The sequence below is a fragment of the Osmerus eperlanus genome, chromosome 23, assembly GCF_963692335.1.
Source record: "Osmerus eperlanus chromosome 23, fOsmEpe2.1, whole genome shotgun sequence".
Lineage (NCBI taxonomy): Eukaryota > Metazoa > Chordata > Actinopteri > Osmeriformes > Osmeridae > Osmerus > Osmerus eperlanus.
The window spans coordinates 11,275,947-11,293,454 of record NC_085040.1 but is presented as its reverse complement, the minus strand read 5'-3'; the positions used below and the strand labels follow the sequence as shown (position 1 = coordinate 11,293,454).

At 47.1% G+C, this 17,508-nt stretch overlaps 15 non-coding genes across 15 annotated transcripts; all 15 read right to left on the bottom strand.

The window, feature by feature from the left end:
* Nucleotides 1-90: 90 nt before the first annotated feature.
* On the bottom strand, nucleotides 91-162 carry trnap-cgg (transfer RNA proline (anticodon CGG)). The gene has a single exon. It is a non-coding gene; the product is annotated as a tRNA-Pro (tRNA).
* Nucleotides 163-435: 273 nt separating this feature from the next.
* trnap-cgg (transfer RNA proline (anticodon CGG)) lies at nucleotides 436-507 on the bottom strand. The gene has a single exon. It is a non-coding gene; the product is annotated as a tRNA-Pro (tRNA).
* A 516-nt stretch (nucleotides 508-1,023) lies between these two features.
* Nucleotides 1,024-1,095, bottom strand: trnap-cgg (transfer RNA proline (anticodon CGG)). Its single transcript has one exon. It is a non-coding gene; the product is annotated as a tRNA-Pro (tRNA).
* Nucleotides 1,096-1,615: 520 nt separating this feature from the next.
* Nucleotides 1,616-1,687, bottom strand: trnap-cgg (transfer RNA proline (anticodon CGG)). The gene has a single exon. It is a non-coding gene; the product is annotated as a tRNA-Pro (tRNA).
* Nucleotides 1,688-1,848: 161 nt separating this feature from the next.
* trnap-cgg (transfer RNA proline (anticodon CGG)) lies at nucleotides 1,849-1,920 on the bottom strand. Its single transcript has one exon. It is a non-coding gene; the product is annotated as a tRNA-Pro (tRNA).
* Nucleotides 1,921-2,091: 171 nt separating this feature from the next.
* On the bottom strand, nucleotides 2,092-2,163 carry trnap-cgg (transfer RNA proline (anticodon CGG)). The gene has a single exon. It is a non-coding gene; the product is annotated as a tRNA-Pro (tRNA).
* An 858-nt stretch (nucleotides 2,164-3,021) lies between these two features.
* On the bottom strand, nucleotides 3,022-3,093 carry trnap-cgg (transfer RNA proline (anticodon CGG)). The gene has a single exon. It is a non-coding gene; the product is annotated as a tRNA-Pro (tRNA).
* A 171-nt stretch (nucleotides 3,094-3,264) lies between these two features.
* On the bottom strand, nucleotides 3,265-3,336 carry trnap-cgg (transfer RNA proline (anticodon CGG)). Its single transcript has one exon. It is a non-coding gene; the product is annotated as a tRNA-Pro (tRNA).
* A 1,543-nt stretch (nucleotides 3,337-4,879) lies between these two features.
* Nucleotides 4,880-4,951, bottom strand: trnap-ugg (transfer RNA proline (anticodon UGG)). Its single transcript has one exon. It is a non-coding gene; the product is annotated as a tRNA-Pro (tRNA).
* A 520-nt stretch (nucleotides 4,952-5,471) lies between these two features.
* Nucleotides 5,472-5,543, bottom strand: trnap-ugg (transfer RNA proline (anticodon UGG)). The gene has a single exon. It is a non-coding gene; the product is annotated as a tRNA-Pro (tRNA).
* Nucleotides 5,544-7,011: 1,468 nt separating this feature from the next.
* Nucleotides 7,012-7,083, bottom strand: trnap-agg (transfer RNA proline (anticodon AGG)). The gene has a single exon. It is a non-coding gene; the product is annotated as a tRNA-Pro (tRNA).
* Nucleotides 7,084-8,805: 1,722 nt separating this feature from the next.
* On the bottom strand, nucleotides 8,806-8,877 carry trnap-agg (transfer RNA proline (anticodon AGG)). The gene has a single exon. It is a non-coding gene; the product is annotated as a tRNA-Pro (tRNA).
* Nucleotides 8,878-12,626: 3,749 nt separating this feature from the next.
* Nucleotides 12,627-12,698, bottom strand: trnap-agg (transfer RNA proline (anticodon AGG)). Its single transcript has one exon. It is a non-coding gene; the product is annotated as a tRNA-Pro (tRNA).
* A 1,472-nt stretch (nucleotides 12,699-14,170) lies between these two features.
* On the bottom strand, nucleotides 14,171-14,242 carry trnap-agg (transfer RNA proline (anticodon AGG)). Its single transcript has one exon. It is a non-coding gene; the product is annotated as a tRNA-Pro (tRNA).
* A 1,915-nt stretch (nucleotides 14,243-16,157) lies between these two features.
* trnap-ugg (transfer RNA proline (anticodon UGG)) lies at nucleotides 16,158-16,229 on the bottom strand. Its single transcript has one exon. It is a non-coding gene; the product is annotated as a tRNA-Pro (tRNA).
* Nucleotides 16,230-17,508: the final 1,279 nt, after the last annotated feature.

The window sequence follows — 17,508 nt, the reverse complement described above, 5'->3', positions numbered from 1 at the left end:
CACGCCGATCTCCGTTGGGTACAGGACTGATCTGAGATTATAACAGGATCCCTCGTTGCCAAGTAACCTCCTTCAACAACATACTGTAAAGGGCTCGTCCGGGATTTGAACCCAGGACCTCTCGCACCCGAAGCGAGAATCATACCCCTAGACCAACGAGCCATGCTCTGGTTGCTGCTTTGATCGATTTGTTGTCACAAAACATGCTTAGACAAAGGCTCCCTGCACCCTAAGCAAGAATCATACCACGAGACCAACGAGCCATGTTCTGGTTGCTGCGTGGATCGATTTGTTGTCACAAAACATGCTTAGACCTAAAGAGCTGGAGAAACTTCCGCAGCAAATCATGCCGATCTACGTTGGGTAAAGGACTGATTTGGGAATAGAACAGGAGCCCTCTTTGCCTTGTTACCTCCTTCAACAGCATACTGTAATGGGCTCGTCCGGGGTTTGAACCCGGGACCTCTCGCACCCGAAGCGAGAATCATACCCCTAGACCAACGAGCCATGTTCTGGTTGCTGCTTTGATTGATTTGTTCAAAGAATGCGTGGACGAAAAGAGCTGGAGTACCTTCTGCAGCAAATCACGCCGATCTCCGTTGGGTAAAGGACTGATTTGGGAATAGAACAGAAGCCCTCTTTGCCATGTTACCTCCTTCAACAGCATATTGTAATGGTCTCGTCCGGGATTTGAACCCGGGACCTCTCGCACCCTAAGCGGGAATCATACCCCTAGACCAACGAGCCATGTTCTCGATGCTGCTTCAATTGATCGATCTGTTGTCACAAAACAAGCTTAGACAAAGGCTCCCTGCACCCTAAGCAAGAATCATACCACGAGACCAACGAGCCATGTTCTGGTTACTGCTTTGATTGATTTGTTGTCCAAAGAATGGGTGGACGAAAAGAGCTGGAGTAACTTCTGCAGCAAATCACGCCGATCTCCGTTGGGTACAGGACTGATCTGAGATTATAACAGGATCCCTCGTTGCCAAGTAACCTCCTTCAACAACATACTGTAAAGGGCTCGTCCGGGATTTGAACCCAGGACCTCTCGCACCCGAAGCGAGAATCATACCCCTAGACCAACGAGCCATGCTCTGGTTGCTGCTTTGATCGATTTGTTGTCACAAAACATGAGTAGACAAAAAGAGCTGGAGAAACTTCTGCAGCAATTCACCCCGATCTACGTTGGGTAAAGGACTGATTTGGGAATAGAACAGGAGGCCGCTTTGCCAGGTTACCTCCTTCAACAGCATACTGTAATGGGCTCGTCCGGGATTTGAAACCGGGACCGCTCGCACCCTAGGCAAGAATCATACCCGTAGACCAACGAGCCATATTATAGTTGCTGCTTCGATTGATCGATTTGTTGTCACAAAACATGCGTAGACAAAGGCTCCCTGCACCCTAAGCGAGAATCATACCACGAGACCAACGAGCCATGTTCTGGTTGCTGCTTTGATCGATTTGTTGTCACAAAACATGCGTAGACAAAAAGAGCTGTGAAACTTCTGCAGCAAATCACCCCGATCTCCGTTGGGTAAAGGACTGATCTGAGATTAGAACAGGATCCCTCTTCGCCATGTAACCTCCTTCAACAACATACTGTAAAGGGCTCGTCCGGGATTTGAACCCGGGACCTCTTGCACCCGAAGCGAGAATCATACCCCTAGACCAACGAGCCATGTTCTGGTTGCAGCTTTTATTGATTTGTTGTCCAAAGAATGCGTGGACGAAAAGAGCTGGAGTAACTTCTGCAGCAAATCACGCTGGGTAAAGGACTGATCTGAGATTAGAACAGGATCCCTCTTCGCCAAGTAACCTCCTTCAACAACATACTGTAAAGGGCTCGTCCAGGATTTGAACCCGGGACCTCTCGCACCCGAAGCGAGAATCATACCCCTAGACCAACGAGCCATGTTCTGGTTGCTGCTTTGATTGATTTGTTGTCCAAAGAATGCGTGGACGAAAAGAGCTGGAGTAACTTCTGCAGCAAATCACGCTGATCTCCGTTGGGTAAAGGACTGATCTGAGATTAGAACAGGATACCTCTTCGCCAAGTAACCTCCTTCAACAACATACTGTAAAGGGCTCGTCCGGGATTTGAACCCGGAACCTCTCGCACCCGAAGCGAGAATCATACCCCTAGACCAACGAGCCATGTTCTGGTTGCTGCTTTGATTGATTTGTTCAAAGAATGCTTGGACGAAAAGAGCTGGAGTAACTTCTGCAGCAAATCACGCCGATCTCCGTTGGGTAAAGGACTGATTTGGGAATAGAACAGAAGCCCTCTTTGCCATGTTACCTCCTTCAACAGCATATTGTAATGGTCTCGTCCGGGATTTGAACACGGGACCTCTCGCACCCTAATCAAGAATCATACCCCTAGACCAACAAGCCATGTTGCTACTTCGATTGATCGATTTGTTGTCACAAAACATGCTTAAACAAAGGCTCCCTGCACCCTAAGCAAGAATCATACCACGAGACCAACGAGCCATGTTCTGGTTACTGCTTTGATTGATTTGTTGTCCAAAGAATGCGTGGACGAAAAGAGCTGGAGTAACTTCTGCAGCAAATCACGCTGATCTCCGTTGGGTAAAGGACTGATTTGGGAATAGAACAGGAGGCCGCTTTGCCAGGTTACCTCCTTCAACAGCATACTGTAATGGGCTCGTCCGAGATTTGAAACCGGGACCGCTCGCACCCTAGGCAAGAATCATACCCGTAGACCAACGAGCCATATTCTAGTTGCTGCTTCGATTGATCGATTTGTTGTCACAAAACATGCTTAGACAAAGGCTCCCTGCACCCTAAGCGAGAATCATACCACGAGACCAACGAGCCATGTTCTGGTTGCTGCTTTGATCGATTTGTTGTCACAAAACATGCGTAGACAAAAAGAGCTGTGAAACTTCTGCAGCAAATCACCCCGATCTCCGTTGGGTAAAGGACTGATCTGAGATTAGAACAGGATCCCTCTTCGCCATGTAACCTCCTTCAACAACATACTGTAAAGGGCTCGTCCGGGATTTGAACCCGGGACCTCTTGCACCCGAAGCGAGAATCATACCTCTAGACCAACGAGCCATGTTCTGGTTGCTGCTTTTATTGATTTGTTGTCCAAAGAATGCGTGGACGAAAAGAGCTGGAGTAACTTCTGCAGCAAATCACGTCGATCTCCGTTGGGTAAAGTACTGATCTGAGATTAGAACAGGATGCCTCTTCGCCAAGTAACCTCCTTCAACAACATACTGTAAAGGGCTCGTCCGGGATTTGAAACCGGGACCGCTCGCACCCGAAGCGAGAATCATACCCCTAGACCAACGAGCCATGCTCTGGTTGCTGCTTTGATCGATTTGTTGTCACAAAACATGCTTAGACAAAGGCTCCCTGCACCCTAAGCAAGAATCATACCACGAGACCAACGAGCCATGTTCTGGTTGCTGCTTGGATCGATTTTTTGTCACAAAACATTCTTAGACAAAGGCTCCCTGCACCCTAAGCGAGAATCATACCCCAAGACCAACGAGCCATGTTCTGGTTGCTGCTTTGATTGATTTGTTGTCACAAAACATGCGTAGACAAAAGAGCTGGAGAAACTTCTGCAGCAATTCACCCCGATCTACGTTGGGTAAAGGACTGATTTGGGAATAGAACAGGAGGCCGCTTTGCCAGGTTACCTCCTTCAACAGCATACTGTAATGGGCTCGTCCGGGATTTGAACCCGGGACCGCTCGCACCCTAAGCAAGAATCATACCCGTAGACCAACGAGCCATATTCTAGTTGCTGCTTCGATTGATCGATTTTGAAGATTTGAAACTTCTGCAGCAAATCACCCCGATCTCCGTTGGGTAAAGGACTGATCTGAGATTAGAACAGGATCCCTCTTCACCATGTAATCTCCTTCAACAACATACTGTAAAGGGCTGGTCCGGGATTTGAACCCAGGACCACTCGCACCCTAAGCGAGAATCATACCCCTAGACCAACGAGCCATGTTCCAGTTGTGCTTCGATTGATCGATTTGTTGTCACAAAACATGCTTAGACAAAGGCTCCCTGCACCCTAAGCAAGAATCATACCACGAGACCAACGAGCCATGTTCTGGTTGCTGCATTGATCGATTTGTTGTCACAAAACATGCGTAGACAAAAAGAGTTAGAGAAACTTCTGCAGCAAATCACCCAGATCGACGTTGGGTAAAAGACAGATTTGGGAATAGAACAGGAGCCCTCTTCACTAAATAACCTCCTTCAACAACTTACTGAAAAGGGCTCGTCTGGGATTTGAACCCAGGACCTCTCTCACCCAAAGCAAGAATCATACCCCTAGACCAACCAGCCATGTTCTGGTTGCTGCTTTGATCGATTTGTTGTCACAAAACATGCGTAGACAAAAAGAGTTCGAGAAACTTCTGCAGAAAATCACCTTGATCTACGTTTGGAAAAGGACTGATTTGGGAATAGAACAGGAGCCCTCTTTGCCAGGTTACCTCCTTCAACAGCATACTGTAATGGGCTCATCCTGGATTTGAACACCAGACCTCTTGCACCCTAAGCTAGAATCATACCCCTAGACCAACGAGCCATGCTCCAGCTGCTGCTTCGATTGATCGATTGATCGATTTGTTGTCACAAAACATGCTTAGACAAAGGCGCCCTGCACCCTAAGCGAGAATCATACCACAAGACCAACGAGCCATGTTCTGGTTGCTGCATTGATCGATTTTTTGTCGCAAAACACGCATATTCAAAAAGAGCTGGAGAAACTTCTGCAGCAAATCACCCAGATCGACGTTGGGTAAAAGACAGATTTGGGAATAGAACAGGAGCCCTCTTCACTAAATAACCTCCTTCAACAACTTACTGTAAAGGGCTCGTCCGGGATTTGAACCCGGGACCTCTCGCACCCAAAGCAAGAATCATACCCCTAGACCAACGAGCCATGTTCTGGTTGCTGCTTTGATCGATTTGTTGTCACAAAACATGCTTAGACATAAAGAGCTGGAGAAACTTCCGCAGCAAATCACCCCGATCGACCTTGGGTAAATGACAGATTTGGGAATAGAACAGCAGCCCTCTTTGCCAGGTTACCTCTTTCAACAGCATACTGTAATGGGCTCGTCCGGGATTTGAATCCTAGACCTCTCGCACCCTAAGCTAGAATCATACCCCTAGACCAACGAGCCATGCTCCAGCTGCTGCTTCGATTGATCGATTTGTTGTCACAAAACATGCTTAGACAAAGGCTCCCTGCACCCTGAGCGAGAATCACACCACAAGACCAACGAGCCATGTTCTGGTTGCTGCTTTGATCGATTTTTTGTCGTAAAAAATGCTTGGACAAAAAGAGCTGTGAAACTTCCGCAGCAAATCACCCCGATCTACGTTGGGTAAAGGATTGATCTGGGATTAGAACAGGAGCCCTCTTCGCCAAGTAACCTCCTACAACAACATACTGTAAAGGGCTCATCCGGGATTTGAACCCAGGACTTCTCGCACCCAAAGCGAGAATCATACCCCTAGACCAACGAGCCATGTTCTGGTTGCTGCTTTGATTGATTTGTTGTCACAAAGAATGAGTAGACAAAAAGAGCTGGAGAAACTTCTGCAGCAAATCACCCCGATATACGTTGGGTAAAGGACTGATTTGGGAATAGAACAGGAGCCCTCTTTGCCATGTTACCTCCTTCAACAGCATACTGTAACGGGCTCGTCCAGATTTGAACCCAGGACTTCTGGCACCCTATGCGAGAATCATACCCCTAGACCAACGAGCCATGTTGTAGTTGATGCTTCGATTGATCTATTTGTTGTCACAAAACATGCTTAGACAAAGGCTCCCTGCACCCTAAGCGAGAATCATACCCCTAGACCAACGAGCCATGTTCTGGTTGCTGCTTTGATCGATTTGTTGTCACAAAACATGCTTAGACATAAAGAGCTGGAGAAACTTCCGCAGCAAATCACCCCGATCGACCTTGGGTAAATGACAGATTTGGGAATAGAACAGCAGCCCTCTTTGCCAGGTTACCTCTTTCAACAGCATACTGTAATGGGCTCGTCCGGGATTTGAATCCTAGACCTCTCGCACCCTAAGCTAGAATCATACCCCTAGACCAACGAGCCATGCTCCAGCTGCTGCTTCGATTGATCGATTGGTTGTCACAAAACATGCTTAGACAAAGGCTCCCTGCACCCTAAGCGAGAATCATACCACGAAACCAATGAGCCATGTTCTGGTTGCTGCTTTGATCGATTTTTTGTCGTAAAAAATGCTTACACAAAAAGAGCTGTGAAACTTCCGCAGCAAATCACCCCGATCTACGTTGGGTAAAGGATTGATCTGGGATTAGAACAGGAGCCCTCTTCGCCAAGTAACCTCCTACAACAACATACTGTAAAGGGCTCATCCGGGATTTGAACCCAGGATTCTCGCACCCAAAGCGAGAGACATACCCCTAGACCAATGAGCCATGTTCCGGTTGCTGCTTTGATTGATTTGTTGTCACAAAGAATGAGTAGACAAAAAGAGCTGGAGAAACTGCTGCAGCAAATCACCCCGATATACGTTGGGTAAAGGACAGATTTGGGAATAGAACAGCAGCCCTCTTTGCCAGGTTACCTCTTTCAACAGCATACTGTAATGGGCTCGTCCAGGATTTGAACCCAGGACTTCTCGCATCCTATGCGAGAATCATACCCCTAGACCAACGAGCCATGTTGTAGTTGCTGCTTCGATTGATCTATTTGTTGTCACAAAACATGCTTAGACAAAGGCTCCCTGCACCCTAAGCGAGAATCATACCACGAAACCAATGTGCCATGTTCTGGTTGCTGCTTTGATCGATTTGTTGTCGCAAAACATGCATAGACAAAAAGAGTTCGAGAAACTTCTGCAGAAAATCACCCCGATCTACGTTTGGAAAAGGACTGATTTGGGAATCGAACAGGAGCCCTCTTTGCCAGGTTACCTCCTTCTACAGCAATGGGCTGTAGAATAATGGGCTCGTCCGGGATTTGAACCCGGGACCTCTCGCACCCTAAGCGAGAATCATACCCCTAGACCAACGAGCCATGTTCCAGTTGTGCTTCGATTGATCGATTTTTTGTCACAAAACATGCTTAAACAAAGGATCCCTGCACCCTAAGCGAGAATCATACCACGAGACCAACGAGCCATGTTCTGGTTGCTGCTTCGATCGATTTGTTGTCGCAAAACATGCTTAGACATAAAGAGCTGGAGAAACTTCCGCAGCAAATCACACCGATCTACGTTGGGTAAAGGACTGATTTGGGAATAGAACAGCAGCCCTCTTTGCCAGGTTACCTCTTTCAACAGCATACTGTAATGGGCTCGTCCGGGATTTGAATCCTAGACCTCTCGCACCCTAAGCTAGAATCATACCCCTAGACCAACGAGCCATGCTCCAGCTGCTGCTTCGATTGATCGATTTGTTGTCACAAAACATGCTTAGACAAAGGCTCCCTGCACCCTAAGCGAGAATCACACCACAAGACCAACGAGCCATGTTCTGGTTGCTGCTTTGATCGATTTTTTGTCGTAAAAAATGCTTGGACAAAAAGAGCTGTGAAACTTCCGCAGCAAATCACCCCGATCTACGTTGGGTAAAGGATTGATCTGGGATTAGAACAGGAGCCCTCTTCGCCAAGTAACCTCCTACAACAACTTACTGTAAAGGGCTCATCCGGGATTTGAACCCAGGACTTCTCGCACCCAAAGCGAGAATCATACCCCTAGACCAACGAGCCATGTTCTGGTTGCTGCTTTGATTGATTTGTTGTCACAAAGAATGAGTAGACAAAAAGAGCTGGAGAAACTTCTGCAGCAAATCACCCCGATATACGTTGGGTAAAGGACTGATTTGGGAATAGAACAGGAGCCCTCTTTGCCATGTTACCTCCTTCAACAGCATATTGTAACGGGCTCGTCCAGGATTTGAACCCAGGACTTCTGGCACCCTATGCAAGAATCATACCCCTAGACCAACGAGCCATGTTGTAGTTGATGCTTCGATTGATCTATTTGTTGTCACAAAACATGCTTAGACAAAGGCTCCCTGCACCCTAAGCGAGAATCATACCCCTAGACCAACGAGCCATGTTCTGGTTGCTGCTTTGATCGATTTGTTGTCACAAAACATGCTTAGACATAAAGAGCTGGAGAAACTTCCGCAGCAAATAACCCCGATCGACCTTGGGTAAATGACAGATTTGGGAATAGAACAGCAGCCCTCTTTGCCAGGTTACCTCTTTCAACAGCATACTGTAATGGGCTCGTCCGGGATTTGAATCCTAGACCTCTCGCACCCTAAGCTAGAATCATACCCCTAGACCAACGAGCCATGCTCCAGCTGCTGCTTCGATTGATCGATTTGTTGTCACAAAACATGCGTAGACAAAAAGAGTTCGAGAAACTTCTGCAGAAAATCACCTTGATCTATGTTTGGAAAAGGACTGATTTGGGAATAGAACAGGAGCCCTCTTTGCCAGGTTACCTCCTTCAACAGCATACTGTAATGGGCTCATCCGGGATTTGAACCCAGGACCTCTCGCACCCTAAGCTAGAATCATACCCCTAGACCAACGAGCCATGCTCCAGCTGTTGCTTCGATTGATCGATTTGTTGTCACAAAACATGCGTAGACAAAAAGACTTCGAGAAACTTCTGCAGAAAATCACCCCGATCTACGTTTGGAAAAGGACTGATTTGGGAATCGAACAGGAGCCCTCTTTGCCAGGTTACCTCCTTCTACAGCAATGGGCTGTAGAAGTAATGGGCTCGTCCGGGATTTGAACCCGGGACCTCTCGCACCCTAAGCGAGAATCATACCCCTAGACCAACGAGCCATGTTCCAGTTGCTGATTCGATTGATCGATTTGTTGTCACAAAACATGCTTAGACAAAGGCTCCCTGCACCCTAAGCGAGAATCATACCACAAGACCAACGAGCCATGTTCTGGTTGCTGCATTGATCGATTTGTTGTCGCAAAACATGCTTAGACATAAAGAGCTAGAGAAACTTCCGCAGCAAATCACGCCGATCTACGTTGGGTAAAGGACTGATTTGGGAATAGAACAGGAGCCCTCTTTGCCAGGTTACCTCCTTCAACAGCATACTGTAATGGGCTCATCCTGGATTTGAACACAGGACCTCTTGCACCCTAAGCTAGAATCATACCCCTAGACCAACGAGCCATGCCCCAGCTGCTGCTTCGATTGATCGATTTGTTGTCACAAAACATGCTTAGACAAAGGCGCCCTGCACCCTAAGCGAGAATCATACCACAAGACCAACGAGCCATGTTCTGGTTGCTGCATTGATCGATTTTTTGTCGCAAAACACGCATATTCAAAAAGAGCTGGAGAAACTTCTGCAGCAAATCACCCAGATCGACGTTGGGTAAAAGACAGATTTGGGAATAGAACAGGAGCCCTCTTCACTAAATAACCTCCTTCAACAACTTACTGTAAAGTAAGAAAACATGCTTAGACATAAAGAGCTGGAGAAACTTCCGCAGCAAATCACCCCGATCGACCTTGGGTAAATGACAGATTTGGGAATAGAACAGCAGCCCTCTTTGCCAGGTTACCTCTTTCAACAGCATACTGTAATGGGCTCGTCCGGGATTTGAATCCTAGACCTCTCGCACCCTAAGCTAGAATCATACCCCTAGACCAACGAGCCATGCTCCAGCTGCTGCTTCGATTGATCGATTGGTTGTCACAAAACATGCTTAGACAAAGGCTCCCTGCACCCTAAGCGAGAATCATACCACGAAACCAATGAGCCATGTTCTGGTTGCTGCTTTGATCGATTTTTTGTCGTAAAAAATGCTTACACAAAAAGAGCTGTGAAACTTCCGCAGCAAATCACCCCGATCTACGTTGGGTAAAGGATTGATCTGGGATTAGAACAGGAGCCCTCTTCGCCAAGTAACCTCCTACAACAACATACTGTAAAGGGCTCATCCGGGATTTGAACCCAGGATTCTCGCACCCAAAGCGAGAGACATACCCCTAGACCAATGAGCCATGTTCCGGTTGCTGCTTTGATTGATTTGTTGTCACAAAGAATGAGTAGACAAAAAGAGCTGGAGAAACTGCTGCAGCAAATCACCCCGATATACGTTGGGTAAAGGACTGATTTGGGAATAGAACAGCAGCCCTCTTTGCCAGGTTACCTCTTTCAACAGCATACTGTAATGGGCTCGTCCAGGATTTGAACCCAGGACTTCTCGCATCCTATGCGAGAATCATACCCCTAGACCAACGAGCCATGTTGTAGTTGCTGCTTCGATTGATCTATTTGTTGTCACAAAACATGCTTAGACAAAGGCTCCCTGCACCCTAAGCGAGAATCATACCACGAAACCAATGTGCCATGTTCTGGTTGCTGCTTTGATCGATTTGTTGTCGCAAAACATGCGTAGACAAAAAGAGTTCGAGAAACTTCTGCAGAAAATCACCCCTATCTACGTTTGGAAAAGGACTGATTTGGGAAAAGAACAGGAGCCCTCTTTGCCAGGTTACCTCCTTCTACAGCAATGGGCTGTAGAATAATGGGCTAGTCCGGGATTTGAACCCGGGACCTCTCGCACCCTAAGCGAGAATCATACCCCTAGACCAACGAGCCATGTTCCAGTTGTGCTTAGATTGATCGATTTTTTGTCACAAAACATGCTTAAACAAAGGATCCCTGCACCCTAAGCGAGAATCATACCACGAGACCAACGAGCCATGTTCTGGTTGCTGCTTCGATCGATTTGTTGTCGCAAAACATGCTTAGACATAAAGAGCTGGAGAAACTTCCGCAGCAAATCACACCGATCTACGTTGGGTAAAGGACTGATTTGGGAATAGAACAGGAGCCCTCTTTGACATGTTACCTCCTTCATCAGCATACTGTAATGGGCTCGTCGGGGATTTGAACCCGGGACCTCTCGCACCCTAAGCTAGAATCATACCCCTAGACCAACGAGCCACGTTCAAGTTGCAGATTCGATTGATCGATTTGTTGTCACAAAACATGCTTAGACAAAGGCGCCCTGCACCCTAAGCGAGAATCATACCACAAGACCAACGAGCCATGTTCTGGTTGCTGCATTGATCGATTTTTTGTCGCAAAACACGCATATTCAAAAAGAGCTGGAGAAACTTCTGCAGCAAATCACCCAGATCGACGTTGGGTAAAAGACAGATTTGGGAATAGAACAGGAGCCCTCTTCACTAAATAACCTCCTTCAACAACTTACTGTTTTGGGCTCATCCTGGATTTGAACACGGGACCTCTTGCACCCTAAGCTAGAATCATACCCCTAGACAAACGAGCCATGTTCTGGTTGCTGCTTTGATCGATTTGTTGTCACAAAACATGCTTAGACATAAAGAGCTGGAGAAACTTCCGCAGCAAATCACCCCGATCGACCTTGGGTAAATGACAGATTTGGGAATAGAACAGCAGCCCTCTTTGCCAGGTTACCTCTTTCAACAGCATACTGTAAAGGGCTCGTCCGGGATTTGAATCCTAGACCTCTCGCACCCTAAGCTAGAATCATACCCCTAGACCAACGAGCCATGCTCCAGCTGCTGCTTCGATTGATCGATTTGTTGTCACAAAACATGCTTAGACAAAGGCTCCCTGCACCCTAAGCGAGAATCACACCACAAGACCAACGAGCCATGTTCTGGTTGCTGCTTTGATCGATTTTTTGTCGTAAAAAATGCTTGGACAAAAAGAGCTGTGAAACTTCCGCAGCAAATCACCCCGATCTACGTTGGGTAAAGGATTGATCTGGGATTAGAACAGGAGCCCTCTTCGCCAAGTAACCTCCTACAACAACATACTGTAAAGGGCTCATCCGGGATTTGAACCCAGGACTTCTCGCACCCAAAGCGAGAATCATACCCCTAGACCAACGAGCCATGTTCTGGTTGCTGCTTTGATTGATTTGTTGTCACAAAGAATGAGTAGACAAAAAGAGCTGGAGAAACTTCTGCAGCAAATCACCCCGATATACGTTGGGTAAAGGACTGATTTGGGAATAGAACAGGAGCCCTCTTTGCCATGTTACCTCCTTCAACAGCATACTGTAATGGTCTCATCCGGGATTTGAACCCAGGACTTCTGGCACCCTATGCAAGAATCATACCCATAGACCAACGAGCCATGTTCTGGTTGCGACTTTGATTGATTTGTTGTCACAAAGAATGAGTAGACAAAAAGAGCTGGAGAAACTTCTGCAGCAAATCACCCCGATATACGTTGGGTAAAGGACTGATTTGGGAATAGAACAGGAGCCCTCTTTGCCAGGTTACCTCCTTCAACAGCATACTGTAATGGGCTCATCCGGGATTTGAACCCAGGACCTCTCGCACCCTAAGCTAGAATCATAACCCTAGACCAACGAGCCATGCTCCAGCTGTTGCTTCGATTGATCGATTTGTTGTCACAAAACATGCGTAGACAAAAAGACTTCGAGAAACTTCTGCAGAAAATCACCCCGATCTACGTTTGGAAAAGGACTGATTTGGGAATCGAACAGGAGCCCTCTTTGCCAGGTTACCTCCTTCTACAGCAATGGGCTGTAGAAGTAATGGGCTCGTCCGGGATTTGAACCCGGGACCTCTCGCACCCTAAGCGAGAATCATACCCCTAGACCAACGAGCCATGTTCCAGTTGCTGATTCGATTGATCGATTTGTTGTCACAAAACATGCTTAGACAAAGGCTCCCTGCACCCTAAGCGAGAATCATACAACAAGACCAACGAGCCATGTTCTGGTTGCTGCATTGATCGATTTGTTGTCGCAAAACATGCTTAGACATAAAGAGCTGGAGAAACTTCCGCAGCAAATCACGCCGATCTACGTTGGGTAATGACTGATTTGGGAATAGAACAGGAGCCCTCTTTGCCAGGTTACCTCCTTCAACAGCATACTGTAATGGGCTCATCCTGGATTTGAACACAGGACCTCTTGCACCCTAAGCTAGAATCATACCCCTAGACCAACGAGCCATGCCCCAGCTGCTGCTTCGATTGATCGATTTGTTGTCACAAAACATGCATATTCAAAAAGAGCTGGAGAAACTTCTGCAGCAAATCACCCAGATCGACGTTGGGTAAAAGACAGATTTGGGAATATAACAGGAGCCCTCTTCACTAAATAACCTCCTTCAACAACTTACTGTAAAGGGCTCGTCCGGGATTTGAATCCTAGACCTCTCGCACCCTAAGCTAGAATCATACCCCTAGACCAACGAGCCATGCTCCAGCTGCTGCTTCGATTGATCGATTGGTTGTCACAAAACATGCTTAGACAAAGGCTCCCTGCACCCTAAGCGAGAATCATACCACGAAACCAATGAGCCATGTTCTGGTTGCTGCTTTGATCGATTTTTTGTCGTAAAAAATGCTTACACAAAAAGAGCTGTGAAACTTCCGCAGCAAATCACCCCGATCTACGTTGGGTAAAGGATTGATCTGGGATTAGAACAGGAGCCCTCTTCGCCAAGTAACCTCCTACAACAACATACTGTAAAGGGCTCATCCGGGATTTGAACCCAGGATTCTCGCACCCAAAGCGAGAGACATACCCCTAGACCAATGAGCCATGTTCCGGTTGCTGCTTTGATTGATTTGTTGTCACAAAGAATGAGTAGACAAAAAGAGCTGGAGAAACTGCTGCAGCAAATCACCCCGATATACGTTGGGTAAAGGACTGATTTGGGAATAGAACAGCAGCCCTCTTTGCCAGGTTACCTCTTTCAACAGCATACTGTAATGGGCTCGTCCAGGATTTGAACCCAGGACTTCTCGCATCCTATGCGAGAATCATACCCCTAGACCAACGAGCCATGTTGTAGTTGCTGCTTCGATTGATCTATTTGTTGTCACAAAACATGCTTAGACAAAGGCTCCCTGCACCCTAAGCGAGAATCATACCACGAAACCAATGTGCCATGTTCTGGTTGCTGCTTTGATCGATTTGTTGTCGCAAAACATGCGTAGACAAAAAGAGTTCGAGAAACTTCTGCAGAAAATCACCCCTATCTACGTTTGGAAAAGGACTGATTTGGGAAAAGAACAGGAGCCCTCTTTGCCAGGTTAACTCCTTCTACAGCAATGGGCTGGAGAATAATGGGCTCGTCCGGGATTTGAACCCGGGACCTCTCGCACCCTAAGCGAGAATCATACCCCTAGACCAACGAGCCATGTTCCAGTTGTGCTTCGATTGATCGATTTTTTGTCACAAAACATGCTTAAACAAAGGATCCCTGCACCCTAAGCGAGAATCATACCACGAGACCAACGAGCCATGTTCTGGTTGCTGCTTCGATCGATTTGTTGTCGCAAAACATGCTTAGACATAAAGAGCTGGAGAAACTTCCGCAGCAAATCACACCGATCTACGTTGGGTAAAGGACTGATTTGGGAATAGAACAGGAGCCCTCTTTGACATGTTACCTCCTTCATCAGCATACTGTAATGGGCTCGTCGGGGATTTGAACCCGGGACCTCTCGCACCCTAAGCTAGAATCATACCCCTAGACCAACGAGCCACGTTCAAGTTGCAGATTCGATTGATCGATTTGTTGTCACAAAACATGCTTAGACAAAGGCGCCCTGCACCCTAAGCTAGAATCATACCCCTAGACAAACGAGCCATGTTCTGGTTGCTGCTTTGATCGATTTGTTGTCACAAAACATGCTTAGACATAAAGAGCTGGAGAAACTTCCGCAGCAAATCACCCCGATCGACCTTGGGTAAATGACAGATTTGGGAATAGAACAGCAGCCCTCTTTGCCAGGTTACCTCTTTCAACAGCATACTGTAAAGGGCTCGTCCGGGATTTGAATCCTAGACCTCTCGCACCCTAAGCTAGAATCATACCCCTAGACCAACGAGCCATGCTCCAGCTGCTGCTTCGATTGATCGATTTGTTGTCACAAAACATGCTTAGACAAAGGCTCCCTGCACCCCAAGCGAGAATCACACCACAAGACCAACGAGCCATGTTCTGGTTGCTGCTTTGATCGATTTTTTGTCGTAAAAAATGCTTGGACAAAAAGAGCTGTGAAACTTCCGCAGCAAATCACCCCGATCTACGTTGGGTAAAGGATTGATCTGGGATTAGAACAGGAGCCCTCTTCGCCAAGTAACCTCCTACAACAACATACTGTAAAGGGCTCATCCGGGATTTGAACCCAGGACTTCTGGCACCCTATGCAAGAATCATACCCATAGACCAACGAGCCATGTTCTGGTTGCTGCTTTGATTGATTTGTTGTCACAAAGAATGAGTAGACAAAAAGAGCTGGAGAAACTTCTGCAGCAAATCACCCCGATATACGTTGGGTAAAGGACTGATTTGGGAATAGAACAAGAGCCCTCTTTGCCAGGTTACCTCCTTCAACAGCATACTGTAACGGGCTCGTCCAGGATTTGAACCCAGGACTTCTGGCACCCTATGCGAGAATCATACCCCTACACCAACGAGCCATGTTGTAGTTGATGCTTCGATTGATCTATTTGTTGTCACAAAACATGCTTAGACAAAGGCTCCCTGCACCCTAAGCGAGAATCATACCACGAGACCAACGAGCCATGTTCTGGTTGCTGCTTTGATCGATTTGTTGTCACAAAACATGCTTAGACATAAAGAGCTGGAGAAACTTCCGCAGCAAATCACCCCGATCGACCTTGGGTAAATGACAGATTTGGGAATAGAACAGCAGCCCTCTTTGCCAGGTTACCTCTTTCAACAGCATACTGTAATGGGCTCGTCCGGGATTTGAACCCGGGACCTCTCGCACCCTAAGCTAGAATCATACCCCTAGAACAACGAGCCACGTTCAAGTTGCTGATTCGATTGATCGATTTGTTGTCACAAAACATACTTAGACAAAGGCGCCCTGCACCCTAAGCGAGAATCATACCACAAGACCAACGAGCCATGTTCTGGTTGCTGCATTGATCGATTTTTTGTCGCAAAACACGCATATTCAAAAAGAGCAGGAAAAACTTCTGCAGCAAATCACCCAGATCGACGTTGGGTAAAAGACAGATTTGGGAATAGAACAGGAGCCCTCTTCACTAAATAACCTCCTTCAACAACTTACTGTAAAGGGCTCGTCCGGGATTTGAACCCGGGACCTCTCGCACCCAAAGCGAGAATCATACCCCTAGACCAACGAGCCATGTTCTGGTTGCTGCTTTGATCGATTTGTTGTCACGAAACATGCGTAGACAAAAATAGTTCGAGAAACTTCTGCAGAAAATCACCTTGATCTACGTTTGGAAATGGACTGATTTGGGAATAGAACAGGAGCCCTCTTTGCCAGGTTACCTCCTTCAACAGCATACTGTAATGGGCTCATCCGGGATTTGAACCCAGGACCTCTCGCACCCTAAGCTAGAATCATACCCCTAGACCAACGAGACATGCTCCAGCTGTTGCTTCGATTGATCGATTTGTTGTCACAAAACATGCGTAGACAAAAAGAGTTCGAGAAACTTCTGCAGAAAATCACCCCGATCTACGTTTGGAAAAGGACTGATTTGGGAATAGAACAGGAGCCCTCTTTGCCAGGTTACCTCCTTCTACAGCAATGGGCTGTAGAAGTAATGGGCTCGTCCGGGATTTGAACCCGGGACCTCTCGCACCCTAAGCGAGAATACCCCTAGACCAACGAGCCACGTTCTAGTTGCTGATTCGATTGATAGATTTGTTGTCACAAAACATGCTTAGACAAAGGCTCCCTGCACCCTAAGCGAGAATCATACCACAAGACCAACGAGCCATCTTCTGGTTGCTGCTTTGATCGATTTGTTGTCACAAAACATGCGTAGACAAAAAGAGTTCAAGAAACTTCTGCAGAAAATCACCTTGATCTACGTTTGGAAAAGGACTGATTTGGGAATAGAACAGGAGCCCTCTTTGCCAGGTTACCTCCTTCAACAGCATACTGTAATGGGCTCATCCGGGATTTGAACCCAGGACCTCTCGCACCCTAAGCTAGAATCATACCCCTAGACCAACGAGCCATGCTCCAGCTGTTGCTTCGATTGATCGATTTGTTGTCACAAAACATGCGTAGACAAAAAGAGTTCGAGAAACTTCTGCAGAAAATCACCCCGATCTACGTTTGGAAAAGGACTGATTTGGGAATCGAACAGGAGCCCTCTTTGCCAGGTTACCTCCTTCTACAGCAATGGGCTGTAGAAGTAATGGGCTCGTCCGGGATTTGAACACAGGACCTCTTGCACCCTAAGCTAGAATCATACCCCTAGACCAACGAGCCATGTTCCAGCTGCTGCTGCGATCGATCGATTTGTTGTCACAAAACATGCTTAGACAAAGGCGCCCTGCACCCTAAGCGAGAATCATACCACAAGACCAACGAGCCATGTTCTGGTTGCTGCATTGATCGATTTTTTGTCGCAAAACACGCATATTCAAAAAGAGCTGGAGAAACT